The 14,762-nt window shown below is 40.6% G+C and overlaps 1 pseudogene; it reads left to right on the forward strand.

Moving 5' to 3' along the window:
• The first annotated feature begins 12,618 nt into the window (after positions 1-12,618).
• On the forward strand, positions 12,619-14,327 carry LOC132476888 (large ribosomal subunit protein uL30-like; annotated as a pseudogene).
• The last annotated feature ends 435 nt before the right edge of the window (positions 14,328-14,762 follow it).

Below are 14,762 nucleotides of genomic sequence, written 5' to 3' on the forward strand. Positions count from 1 at the left end.
TTTATTGGAGAATAGTATTTAATCGTGATCTGCACACTAGTGTATCCATTGCCACTGGGTGTCTCTAGACTGTATCTAGCTTGCATCTTCCCTCCTCTCTCCATCCCCACCACCATCCCCCTGGTACAAGTCATCATCGTATTTCACCTGGATAACTGCCTCTTTATGGATCCCCCTACTTCCAGTCTTGCCTTCCTCCAAGCCATCCTCCAAACAGTAGCAAAAATAGAATCTTCAAACATTAGCTGGACACCATCATTTCCTTGCATAAAACCTTTGCTGGGTGTCAAGATTAGGTCAGAATAACTGAAATCACTCTGTCTTCAGACACAGGGGGAATTGCAGCCTTGCTCAAGGCCCGCCATGTCTTAGCACAGGGTTGGCAAACTTCTTTTGTAAAGGACCAGAAAGAAAATGTTTTAGGTTTTGCAATCCACTCAGCTCTGCTGTTGTACCACAAAAGCAGGCATAGAGGGCTTCCCTATTGGCACAGTGGTTAAGAATCCACCTGCCAGTGTAGGGGACATGGATTCGAGCCCTGGTCCAGGGGCATCCCCCATGCCATGGAGCAACTAAGCCCATGCGCCACAACTACTGAGCCTGTGCTCTAGAGCCCACGAGCCACAACTACTGAGCCCGCATGCCACAACTACTGAAGCCCACACACCTGGAGCCCGTGCTCTGCAACAAGAGAAGCCACTGCAATGAGAAGCCCACGCACTGCAACAAAGAATAGCCCCTGCTCACTGCAACTAGAGAAAGCCCACGCACAACAATGAAGACTGGCAGAACCTGGAACCCATGGGGAAGGGGATTCTGGGAAATGTCAAAATGGCAACAGACAGATTAGCCCAGTGGCTTTCATGTTCCCATGGACTGAAATTCCCTCCATACCGTGGCTGCTTTCTCCCCTCACTCACTGCACACACTCCACTATGTTCTTCTCTCTCAGTTCTTCAAAACTGCCAGTCTCTTTTCCACCTCAGGACCTTTGCACATGCTGTCCCATTTGCTTGGAATGCTCTTTCCACCAGCTTTTTGATCTTTTTTATCTTTTAGATCTCAGATGAAAGGGTACTCTCTTGGAGAGGCCTTCCCTGACCCTTCTATTTATTTATTTATTTATTTATTTTCAAAGCCCCAGAATCTTAATTTTTTAATTGACGTATAGTTGATTTACAATTTTGTATTAGTTTATGGTGTACAGCAAAGTGATTCAGATATATATATTCTTTTTCAGATTCTTTTCCATTACAGTTTATTATAAATATTGAATAGAGTTCTCTGTGAAGCCCCAGAACCTTAATAATAGCTATTAAGCAGGTAAAAATATTGCATCCAATAATTCCTATAAACTATCTGACGAAAGAGAGAGAGAAATGTGTGCCACTTATGCAAATAAGTGGAATATATCCACTCTTTTCTGCCTGACCCTTCTATTTAAAATCACCTCCCCTTTTAGTAGAATCTGTCTTATCTCAAAGCTAAGGGACCTTAGCACCTTAGTTTTGTTCCTTGTCACCTCTCCAAGATTTAGAACAGTGCCTGGCACACACAGGTGCTCAGATACATACTAAATGAATGTAACACTTAGCATGAACGGCTAACATTTCACTTGCCTTATTATATACTATGTTGATTGATTGTTGATCTGTTTTCTATATCCATATAAGCTCTTTTAGGGCAGAGGTTAGGACTCTAGCATTTATTGCTTATACCTAGCCCCTAAAATAGTGCCTGGAACATAGTTGGTATTAAGTAAATATTTGTTGGATGAATCTCACACATTTTAAAAACCTTACTGTGGATAGTAAATACTAGATAATCATGGAGATCAGGTAAAATTACATAGCAAAATTTTCTTTTTATTAAGTATGTTCTGATGTCCATTCAGTGTCTAGACTTCTCATGTTTTCATGTGGCAACCCATCCAAGGAGGGGAGCTCTGGATTTGGAAGGTCCCCTCCAAGCGTGGGACCAGCATGCCCTGTCAGTTCTTTGCCTCACCTTAAGATGTCACTAAGTGACTTGGCCGTGGCTTCCACTGGCTGTTGCTGGAAGAGCTGGGAGGTCAGGCCAGGGAGGGAGGAAATGACCTGGTGTCATGAGCAAATCTCCCACTTCCTCCGGAGCCTGGCAGACAAGGTGACGATGTGCTGATGTGTCCCTCCTGCTTTACGGGGCATTCATTAGCACACCTGATATTCCAGAGCCCTGGAAACCTGTTTTCTTCTACAGCCAGAACTTTAATAAATCAGGCCAAGCCAGATAAATCATGTCATGTCACCACTGACTCCATGGTCGTGGGTCCAGACCTGTTCCTAGGCCACTAGGATGGACTCACATGTTCAGTAATATTTCTGCTTTCAGGAAGTGGTGGGGGAGCTGATAAATACAGGAAAGAAAGAACTAAAAGTAACAGAAAAATCCTAAAAGCAAAGTGGTATTCTGGATTGGATCCCAAAGCAGCGAAAAAGAACATGAGTGGGGAAAATTGGTTAAATACAAACAGCATGTCTAGTTTAGTTAATAGTTTTGTACCATTGTTAATTTCTTAGTTTGTTAACTAGGGGAAGCTAGATAAAGCATATCTGTACTATCTTTGAAATACTTCCATAAACCTAAAAGTAGTTTTAGAAGTGTACAAGGCAGTGTTGGCTTGGATAGCAGGGATATATTTTGTAGGCTCCTGAGGCAGTGAGTGAATTCCTGAAATCGAACAGACCTGGGATGAATCTTTACCTCTACCACTTACCAGCTGTGTGACCTTAAGCAAGTGACTTAACCTCTCAGAGTTTTAGTTTTCTTATTTTTAAACAATGTCCATGTCATTGGGTTGTTGTGAGGGCTCCATGAGATAATATCTCCTAGTATGGTACATGCACATCATAAATTCTCAATAAATGCTAGCTCTCCTTTCTCTGGCATTTCAGAAAAAAAAAAAAGAGCAATCAGCTGTGCTTAAATATTTGGAAAATAAATAACAAGAGGTGAGATTTGTATTCGGTCACCAAGGTTGGCTCTTTTGTATTAGAAAAGCAGGAAGGGGATGAGTGCCCCACCTGAAATTGAGCCAAAAGAATCACATTTAGTCAGTTTCTAAATCTATGAAAAGTATTTCTTAAGCTGTTGAAAGGCATTTTTCTATTAAAACTGGTCTTTAAAACTTGTGATTTTTTTCAAAGATAAAATTAGAGATGAGCAAAGCAGTACTTGTGAAGGTTATTCACTGCAGCACCGATTATAAATGCAAAAGATTGGAAACCACGTAAATGCCACCAAGTAGGGAAGAGTCTGGCTAAATAACTTATGGTTCATCCATTTCATGGAATTCTCTGAAGACATTTTTAAAAATAAAAAGCAAGTGTCTGTATATATACATATATATTTAAATGACATAGTCATACACAAAGATACATTGACAAAAAAGAATAGGGTGCAGAATGTGCACACAATATGCTATCATTTATATATCAAAAAGAGTATATGGGGCTTCCCTGGTGGCGCAGTGGTTGAGAGTCTGCCTGCCGATGCAGGGGACACAGGTTCGTGCCCCGGTCTGGGAAGATCCCACATGCTGCGGAGCTGCTGGGCCCGTGAGCCATGGCCGCTGAGCCTGCGTGTCTGGAGCCTGTGCTCCGCAACGGGAGAGGCCACAGCAGTGAGAGGCCCGCGTACCACAAAAAAAAAAAAAAAGAAAAAAAAAGAATATATGTATTTATTTCATATATGCATCCAGTATCTCTGGAAAGATATGCAAGAACCTGGTAATAGTGGTTGCTACTTGATCTGCACCAAAGAAAGGGACCATCTATCTTGTTCAAAGTCACATTCATCTTGTTAAAATGTTGCTGCCAATAAAATTTTACATTTTTTGTTTAGGAATGTTTAACCAGAATTTATAACATACTTAATTCTTCAATATATTTTTTAACTTTTTATTGTGAAAAATTTCAAACATATACAGAAGAGTGAGAATCATAATGATCCTCCTTGCACCCGTGACCCAGCTTCAACAATGATATAACTTCTGTTGCTCTGATTTTGTAGTATAGTCACCTTGTTTTCATCAGTTACACAAAAATTAATAATTGTAATAGTGACTCAGTTCTGACCAAAGGAAGTTAAATTTTTTAAACTTATGTATAAATTTCCTTGCTGAGAATTTTGATAAGGTGATCAATAAAAGACTTCTAAGCAAAAAATATTTATTACATTAATATAAAATTCCATGAGGATGTGGAATTGAAGTGCAAATTTAAGGAGAAAACTCCTTAAATAATGAAATAAAATTTCAGCTATTAAAGAACAGCTTATTCATGTATGATTTAAGTGGGTGACAGTAGAGGTCAAGGATACATGATATTTAGATTATTTTCAATACATTTAAAGAAATTATGTAACAAATAATTATAGTGCCAGAATCCTTTTAAGCTGTTTAAACATAGGAAGATTTAGATATAAACTTTAAAACATGTAAGGGAGTACATACTTTTAAAAAATTATTTTATAGAGTATGAGAGAAAAACAGTTTGAAGATCACAGCTCTAGAAGACCTGATGTTTATTTCCAAGTCTCAGGGAGCTGTTGTGTTGATGGGATAGAAGTTCATGCCTGCCTGAACCCTGAGACAGCAAAGGGAACCTGGAACCTGAGATTGAGGTCTGATCAATGTGTCTCTTTCCCACTATCCATCATGACTGAGTTGGATTATTTCAGGAATGCAAGGTTGGTTTAACACTTGAAAATCAACCAATTTAATTCCCCCATCCAAGCCTAGGGTCACAGATGTTTAAGTCTCCTTGGCCATTGTATATATATAGAAATAAACACCACTAGCCACCATCCCTTCCTTTGCTTATCAAGCAACCTGTTGAAAGCAACCTGTTTTCTCTTGAAAACTTTTTACTTTCTTCAGTGCATGGATAGTGGAGGGTGAAACACATGTGTACTCTAACCAACTACCTTGAAGGAATGGTGGCCACTCTCTGTCTCTCCTCCCTGGCTGCATATTCTGTCTTAACACAGTGTTCTTCCAAGAGTGGTTTTTCTACCTGCAATTGGAATCCCTGTAGATTCCTGGGCCCCAGCTCAGAACCACTGAGTCAGGCTTTCTGGGAATCTGTGCTTTAAACATCTCCCCTCTCCCCGGTACCCTAAAGTTTATAAAATGCCATTCTAACTCACTTTCACTCTTCACACTGTTCAGAAAATAAAGTCTCTATTTTATTTCCACACTGGGGCCTTCCCTAAACCCTGTCTTGGCCTTTCTGCTACCTGACTGTTCCTCCTCTGATCCCTTTGAGGGTTTCACTTCCTTCCTATATTCCCCCAAATCCCTATGCTCCCCAATACATCTGCCTCCTGCCCCGTTCTCTTCAGATTTCGGTTGCCTGCCTTTCTGCTGATGATTCCCAAGTTCCCATCACTAATCCCAATGATTCTCCTAACAGTGGCCAGCTTTACTGAGTACTTACTGAGGAATGTGCACTAGACCTTGACTTTGATTAGCTCATATATTGCCCAGAGTAGCCCTTTGAGATAGGTCATCATTATCACCCTCTTACAAATGATAAAACAGAAGCTCAGAGGGAGAAGCAACTTTTTCCAGCTTGTAGCAATTAAAACTGGGTTTTGAACTTGGGACAGTTTGACCTCTTAACCTCTCTGTGGATACCTCACCTGTGTTCCAAAATGCCTGACACAGAACTTGGTACCTTCCCTTTGCATTCTCCCTCCCCAACTCCTAGGCCAGATATCTTCTGTTTGCCCTTCCAGAACCACAGGATGTAACCCCATGTCCTGAGTCTTCACATCTGGAAATATTCCCTGCAGATCTCTAACTTCATCCTTTTACTCTCTTATCTCGCATTTTTTTTGCCACTCACTCTCCTATTACTAAAAATGAAGTACAGTGAAGATCTCTCAAAAATTATCTGAACTTAGTGACAGAACCAGAAACAAAGTAACATGTCCAGGTATGGAGGCTTCTCTACTTGTAAACAGGACGTTGCTGAGTCCATATTATGCAAAGTCTAAGTGATGGAACACAGGTAAACCTTGTTAAGGTGTGAAGTGAAGGTGTAACTATAACCTTCACTTTCTTTTCTAACCTAATCACATACCTCTTCTTCCCCACATGTGACTCTGTCATTGCTTTAGTATTTATCAAAAATGAAGAATGAATGATCATAAACCCTTCAAAAGTAAGCACAAATAGGAAAATGCGGTAGACCAGAGGCTGATCATGCTGGCTTTAGTAATCAATCCAGCCTAAAGATTTAATCCTTCCAAATGTGCCTTTTAGTTTTTTAACTTGGATTATTTGTAATATCGATTTTTTTTTCATATAAAAACCCAGAATTGGGCTTCCCTGGTGGCGCAGTGGTTGAGAGTCCGCCTGCTGATGCAGGGGACACGGGTTCGTGCCCCGGTCTGGGAGGATCCCACATGCTGCGGAGCGGCTGGGCCCGTGAGCCATGGCCACTGAGCCTGCGTGTCCGGAGTCTGTGCTCCGCAACGGGAGAGGACACAGCAGTGAGAGGCCCGCGTACTGTAAAAAAAAAAAAAAAAAAACCAACAACCCAGAATTTAGCATTCTCTTGAGAAATCAGACCGTCCAGCAACAGCAGGTCCACTTTTCCTACACGTCAGTAATTGGTAAAGGCAAATGTTGACAGTTTTTAGACAGGGCATGGGCTCCCCAGATCACTGCGTCTCCACCATGTCCTGTCATCTCTCTGATTCTGCCCCTTAGTGTCAGCGGCCCTTCATCTTCCCACTTGGCGTTGTTTGTTTAATCTAGCCTGCAGTCTCCCTTTAGACTTGGGCAAGAGGAACCTCTGCCCTGGACTCCTCACTTTTGTGGCTCTGAATATAAAACACACACAAAAAATATTTGCTAAAAGTCATGGGCAAGTCTGCCCCTCCACATCTGGTACTCAGTGATGGCATTGTGCAACCCATGGCATTAAACAGGCACGCTTGTGACTGACACCGTTCAGACCCCGGGAAACACTTCACATCTCTGGTCCTATTCTGCAAAGCAAAAGGCACTTGCCTCTGAATGCCTTGAAGGTTTGTTGTCATACTGCCGCCAACATCAGACAACACTGCTTCACGGTGCATGGAGGATTTGAGCACGGGAAGCACTTAGGGAAGAGAAAAGACGACTGAATTAACTGTCGAAGCCTTCTCCCATGCCATAAATGCATCAGATACTTGTATAGCCCATCTCCATAGCAATACCAGAGCAACCCCTTTCTTGTTTCTCATTGTCCCAATTCATTATTCTAGAGGTGCTTACAAAGAGCACAGTATTTGTACCAGTTACACATGGCAGCAGAGGACATTTTGTAATATTAATTCATATAACTCTTCAATTTGCTTATACCTTGGTCCTGATGTAACAGGCTTAGATTCTCAACATTGGCAGCTAGACGAACACTGAATGCTAAAATTGAAAGTAGTTTTATTTTTATAATAAATATTTAATGGGATTTAACAAATTTAACTATATATATATATTTCAGCTATGTTTAAATAATTTTTATGTAAAGCTTGATCTCAATTATCATTTGTATTTTACCTTTCTTAAATAATTTTGAACGTTTTGGTAGAAAAATATTTTAAAACATTTGTGAAGTATTTATAACATCTAATTTTTTAATGAGTATTCACATTTTTTATACTTTGATAATTGTATTTGATTTTTTTTCCATTTTTTTAGATGATTTTTGACAAAATCAGGGGTCAAAAAATGACAGGATTTTATTTCGAACAGCCTAAGGGCTATATTTACCCCATGAACTAAGAATGGTTTTGATATTTTTAAAGGTTTGTACAACAAACCAGGAAGAATATAGGAGAGAGACCATATGCAGACCACAAAACCTAAAACATTTATTATCTGAATCTTTACAAAAATATTTTAGTCTTTGGTCAATAGAATATAAATTATGTAAAACCCTGACTGTAACTATACATTTTATGAGTCTACTGAAATGGAAACAACAAAAAGAAATGGGATAAATAATAACTTATGAATTATGTTTGTTACTCATATGAATACCACAGGCCCATCAACAGAACACCCAGACATGTGCAGTAATAAGTAAATTCTCTGCTCTGTGGTTGTTTGCAGACTTTGAATCATATATAAACAATAACTTGACACATATGTTTTGCTTTTGTCATTATGAATGTATACGTGTCAAAGCAGGAAGATTAAATGTTTTGATATTTGTTTAATGACTTGCACGCCTCCTGGCATACGGTGTGCAGGCCATGACCCACAAATGTTGTTGGCAGATCTGCCTGTCTGTTTTCCTCTGCCCCCTGAGTGCATGTGAGTTTCAGTATTGCCTTAGCCTAAAAATTTTGACCAGAACTCAAGTGACAGATCCCAGTACCTATCGCCCTCTGTTGGCGTTGAGCAGAGTTGTCACACTTTTGCTTCCGCGTGGAGTTGTGTTCAAATCCAGAAAAGCTCGGAGTTGAACACATAACTAGAGGAGTTTCTGTGCTTTGTATTAATATCCTGGTTACATAATAACTTCAAAATACTTGAAGCAGCAAAAGTGCTTTATGAGGCAACATTTTTTTTTGAGGCAACATTCTTATCCCAGAAAAAAAGTCATTTTGGTCAAATCCTATCTTTCTTTTTACTAATCATCATCATGTGCTGCAAATGCTTTGGGCCAATGTTTCCATTCAGTCTCTCAGACCTTTTTATTGATATTATTTTGACACCGGGAAAGAGACACATCTTCCGGTTAAGTGATGGAAGAAATAACACTAAGTCAAAGGATGGGAGGGCATTGATAACCACAAAGAAAGACTCAATCCCCTCGCCACTGGAGGCAAAATAAGACAGACAGAGAAGGGGGACGCGGAGAGGGATGGTAGGGGAGGAGCTGGGAAGGGAGAGTAAGAGAGGATGCCTCTGGGCTCCGACCCCCACTGGGTCCTTATCAGCTGCCTCTACCTTAACTGCTTCCTCCTTAACGCTTTCACCAGCTACACCGGTTACTTTCTTTCAGGGTGGAAAGAGGTACCGCTCCTTTTAAGGGTGAGCCTTAGCGAATCGGAGCTTTGGGGTCTTTCTCCTGAAGCCCCGCTGACCGACCCCCAAGTGCAGGCTGTCAATGGTCAGACCCCACTCATGAGAGCAAACAGACCACCCTCCCCGAGGGACGCCCCTGAAAACGTTTGCGACCTGTTCTGCTCTGGGATTGAGTCCCGAGAGGTTCTGAAAGTGCAGTGAGGGACTGTCTCAGCACTACAGACGCGTGCAGAGCCGTATCTGGATCCTGTTCCTTAAAGGAATCAGGAACGTTGCTCATCCCACATTTGAATCTACATCTGACGCTTATTTTGTCCTGCGTTGTAACTACTCAGACATTTTCCTACAGTTGCATAAATTAGTTCTTGCCTGTGGCTTTGAGTTTCACACCTTTTTAGGATCTTTACCATAATCAGAGAACTAATTTATGCAACTCTGGGTTATTATACTTCTGAGTGTTCCTTTTAGGGTTCAACCTATAAAAGCCAGAAAGGAAAAAAAAAATGTTTGGTCTAAGAAATTAAGAAAGATTTTCACTTTTGCTGGGGAGTACGTTTAATTCTGTAACTCACTTTCAAAAAATACATTGAAGTAGTATTCTAGCACATTTGCTACATTTTCAACATTCCTAAAATTGCCCACAGTACTTTAAAAAAAAAAAAACCCTCTAATCACATTTCACGTTGACTTTCATTTTGTCACTTCGAATTGGGACAAAAAGTCTCAAGATCTTTTCTGTTTTCTTGTTTTTGAAAATAGCGATTCCAAAGGAGGGGCAGGGGCCTTTTTCCCCATATAGGATTTTATTTTTTAAACTCAGATCCACCGTTTGGACATGCTAAGACATCGGAGTCTTTTCGTGCCTATACTTTCCCTTAATTCCATCATTGACGTATTTTGATGTCTGTAAACCCAACAGAAGGAAGGGTCCCCAGTAACCAGACGTAAGTCAGTATAAAAAAGGAGTTGGGGGGTCTTGGGGACACTGACTCCTCTTCAGAATCCCCTGAAGAGAGATTGACCATTGACAATTTAAATCTTCAATGCTTTATCTCTTTGTTTGAGTCTCGGAATGCCATTGATACCTTCTTTGTATTTATAATTGTTTTAATTAGCCACCCAGCAGGGGCCCCTCTCCCAGCTGGATTATGGGCAGCACAGCAGGACCTTACAACCCAGTTAAAACAAAGCCCAGACTTTATGGCTCGCTTAATTTCTTTTATCTGTATCAAAAATTTTTGTTCTTTTTTCTCTTATTCTCCCTCATTTTCACTCTTTTTCCCCTCCCCCTCGTGTTTGTGGGGTCAGGAGCAAAAAGCTTAGACTCCCAAAATGGCTTTGCTTTTGAAGAATCAAAGAATTATGGAAAAACCTCTACAGTGAATATTTATCAGCAGCTCACATCTCAAGGAGGAAAATAGCGCAGATGTGCTTGTCCCCTGCTCTTCCTAACGTGGCATAAACCTCTACCGTGATTGTATCTTGAGCATTATGCTGAAATTGATGTCGGTTGCTAAACTTTAGTGGGCGGAGGGGAGGGGAACGTTAGCAAGAAGGCTCCTCTGTTGTCCCTGGTGTTGTTTGTTCTATTTGACCACATCCTTCTTTTGTGGATGGAAATCTGGAGGATCAATTATGATGCAGATCTGACACCATTTCCATTTGTGGGAGTGGTGAGGCCAGGGATGTTTGGACTTTTGGAAATTCTTACATTGTTAAGATTGTTTTTCCTCCACTTTGAACTGGATGCTGCTACTTTGGTGTGATCACAAACACACTGCCTGACCCAGAGCATTTCATCAGAAGAAACAGAAACATAGGGCTTGTTTGTGGCTTTATAGAAATTGCCAGGGCCTCTCTTTATTTGTGAATCTATAGAACTGCCAGTCTAGAAATTAAAACAGGACTGATCCCTGTGGAAACATGCATCACTGCTAAAAGTAATCTTCTTGCACTATGCTGCAAATAATCTAGTTTAATTTTTTTCTAATAATACCTGAAGTAACTTATTTGCATTTAAAAAGAAATGATAGCTCCAGTTATCAGATATGGAAAAGGCTTTGAACTGGCTTCTGTATTTCTGTACAAAGGTCTTAAATGTTGTTGAGCCCTACCTTTATTTCTAGAATCTTCCAGCAACCAGACAGGGTTGGGAGTGGAGGGGTGTTGTTTTCCGTTTGTGTACAATTACCCAGTATTTGGGTGTCTTGAAAACCAAGGATGGTTATAATTAAAATTTTATCGTGTTACCTGGATCTATTTTTGGCTTTGTAGCCAATCAGAGACCCAGACATTCACTTGGCTTTGTAAAACAGCAAATATCACAAAGACCATGAATAAATACCCATAGCAATTTGTTGGGTGCAATTGTAAGGCTTTGAAATTCAATGACAGGATTGAGAAGAGGCAGGAAACCCTGTGTGAGCTAGAGGCCTAGGGGTTGGGAGACTCTTTCAGGAGCCTAGTGTCGTTGAGGGACACTAAATTACTAAATGATCAAAGAATGATGCCCAACATTGTCACGTGCGACATATGTATATATTTATGTTCATGAAGATAGTATAGTTTGATGGTTGCACAACATCACAAGTGAGCTATGCCTCTTAATTATACACTTTAAAACAGTTAATTTCATGTTAGGTGAATTGCATGTCAATAAAAAATAAAATGAGACAATCTCACCAAAAAAAAAAAAAAAACAGGATAATTAAGATTTGGAAAGCACTTTACAATTTACAGATTTTTTTTCTTCTATTTTTTAACATGCACTGTCTGGCTTAATCCTCATAGGATAGGTCCCCTTTGGGATCCATGTTTTGAATATTCATCTCATCTCCAGGTGAGGGGACTCGACTCACCTAGAGTCACCCTCTAGTGACAGCACAGAACGAGAGACTTAGAAATCCTGCTTTTCTCTACTGCGCTTGCTCCATCAGAATGACAAACAACAGCCTAGTTTTCTACGTGTCGATTTACAGGTTTTGTGGATGCTTGTTTGCTTGCTTAGATGGTATGAGAGTGGGAAATGTGGCGCTTAGAAGCCAAGCAGATCTGTGCTGGGAGCTGCTAAGTACTTGCTCTGAGCCCCTCCTCCTCCCCACCGGCACCCCCCTCCCGTGCTCATCTCCACCTGAGGCTGGATCTCACCCAGCCTCCCAGGGCTGCTGTGTGATTTCCAGAGCCAGCCCAAATGCAGTACATTATAAACATGCTTTATAGTGTATCTGTCATGCAGCCAGACCTCAGTAATGGAGCATTTTCACTTCTATGATGATGGTTATAATCGCTGTCATTTTTATGCCTATAAATGTGACAACATTGACCCACAATCAAAGGCAGAGAATTCTTTTCAATGTAGAATATGGTTCAGGTCATCAGCAATTTTAATCTGTGTACAGATTAAAGATAAACAGGAATATTTTTAAAATCACTTATTTGGGAGATTTTTATTCCCCTCACAGATGTTACTGTGAATATCTGTATGTCTGTATAAGTATATACATATCCATACAAGAAATCCCCATTACTGTAAAATATTTTACGTTAGCATAGGCATGGAAGGAAAAACGCTGGAGAAACCCATGGTCTCTGGAGTGGGTGGGCTCATGGTCTTTCCTTTCCATGGAATGTATTTTGTAACGCTTGATTTTTTGTTTGTTTGCCTTCTTCATCCTATATCACCAGTCCTGGAAGCATGCCAGGCACAAAGTAGACCCTCCATACATTTTTTGTGGAATGAATGTATATAGCAAATATGTAACCAGGAAAGCAATGAAGGGGGAATTACACAAAATAAGTTTTACGAAATCACCGCTTTTAACGTGGTAAGGAAAATACCCTATGATAATATACTGGTCAAATTTCCAACAAAAGATGTATTTCCAACTTTATTTTTCACTTTCTTTTTTCTTAAGCCCGAACTGAAACAACAAAAGGCATGTTTTTTTTCAGAATCTATTAGAGGCACTGAGCTCCTGGTGGAACAAGCTGGATGGCTCTTGTCCTGGCTAAATTCTATTAGCGGTGGGCCACACCGGTGGCTTTGCGTTGCCTTGCGAGCTTCAGACGGTTTCGACTGCACCTCCTGAAGTCCCTCTCCGTGACATCATTCACATCTGTGGCGACTTAAGCCTTCTGTTTCTTTGAAAAAGGAATTTGAGAATATGAAGGGTTTATACTCTCTAAACTAATTAGCAGTGACCAGTAACTTGAGGAGGCCAATGTGCCCTCTAGGACACTCAGTTTACCTGGGGGTCTCGCCAGGTCCATCCAGCCATTTCTAGATACGTTACCAACCCCAGTGAGGTAGGAAAGGAGGCGTGCACGTTTTTAAAATAGAGAACTAATTAAGTATAGTTCTTCCAAGATTTCTTTTTGTATCATGTGACCTGGCAAACAAATGTAGCTTCCGGTGTTTGAGAAATGGATTTTCAAGGAAAAGGTGGTGCTTTACGGAAAGAAGTTTAATTATATAAGGCAATTAGTGAGATTGATACATTAAAAGAGAAGACAATAAGTGGGTTTTCTTGCATAATTGTAACATACAAAGAATGTATTTATAACATACTTAAATAATATAGTGTGGTCCATTCTGATATGGAACAAACTTGAAGATATAGTAAATAAGGAAGTCCAATCCAGGTATAAAATGGTGTACATAAGAACTGAAATTTGAATGGCTAGGATGGCAAGAAAAGACAGCAACTTCTACGTACCCACTGAACCCAAATTGGCATTTGTCATCAGGATCAGAGGTATCAGTGGTGTGAGCCCAAAGGTTCGAAAGGTGTTACAGCTTCTTCGCCTCCATCAGATCTTCAGTGGCACCTTTGTGAAGCTCAACAAGGCTTCAGTTAACATGCTGAGAATTGTGGAACCGTACGTTGCTGCGTGGGAGCACGCAAACCTGAAGTCAGTAAATGAACTGATCTACAAGCGTGATTATGGCAAAATCAGCCAGAAGCGAATTGCTCTAACAGATAACGTGTTGATTGCTCCACCTTTTGGCAAATACGGTATTATCTGCGTGGAGGATCTGATTCATGAGATCTGTACTGTTGGAAAACGTTTCAAAGAAGCAAACAACTTCCTGTGGCCCTTCAAATTGTCTTCTCCACGAGGTGGAATTAAGAAAAAGACCACCCATTTTGTAGAAGGTGGAGATGCTCCCAACAGGGAAGACCAGATCAACAGGCTTATTAGAAGGATGAACTAAGGTATCTACCATGATTATTTTTGTAATCTGGTCAGTTAATAAACAGTGACTGCTTTCAAATTAAAGTGAAATAAGTAAATAAAATAAAATGGTGTACATAGTATAACAAAAAGCATATAGGTTTAGCAGCATCCCTGGACCACTAAATGCCAGCGGTACCCCGCCAGCTGTGATAACCAAAAATATTTCCAGACAGTGTGAGATATCCCCTGCTTAAGATCATCCCTGCTTAAGAACCACTGGGCTAGGGAATTCCCTGGCAGTCCAGTGGTTAGGACTCCACGCTTTTACTGCCGAGGGTTCAATCCCTGGTCGGGGAACTGAGATCTTGCAAGCTGCATGGTGAGGCCAGAAAAAAAAGAACCACTGCGCTAGACTGTGCAAGTCATCTGAAGATTTGGTGACTGTTTTCCAGTTTTTCATCTCACCAACTTTTGGGGAGATGCTTGCATTTCCTATAGTAATGATTAATGCACTGGGTAA

Source organism: Mesoplodon densirostris, chromosome 16 (assembly GCF_025265405.1).
Source record: "Mesoplodon densirostris isolate mMesDen1 chromosome 16, mMesDen1 primary haplotype, whole genome shotgun sequence".
Taxonomy (NCBI): Eukaryota; Metazoa; Chordata; class Mammalia; order Artiodactyla; family Ziphiidae; genus Mesoplodon; species Mesoplodon densirostris.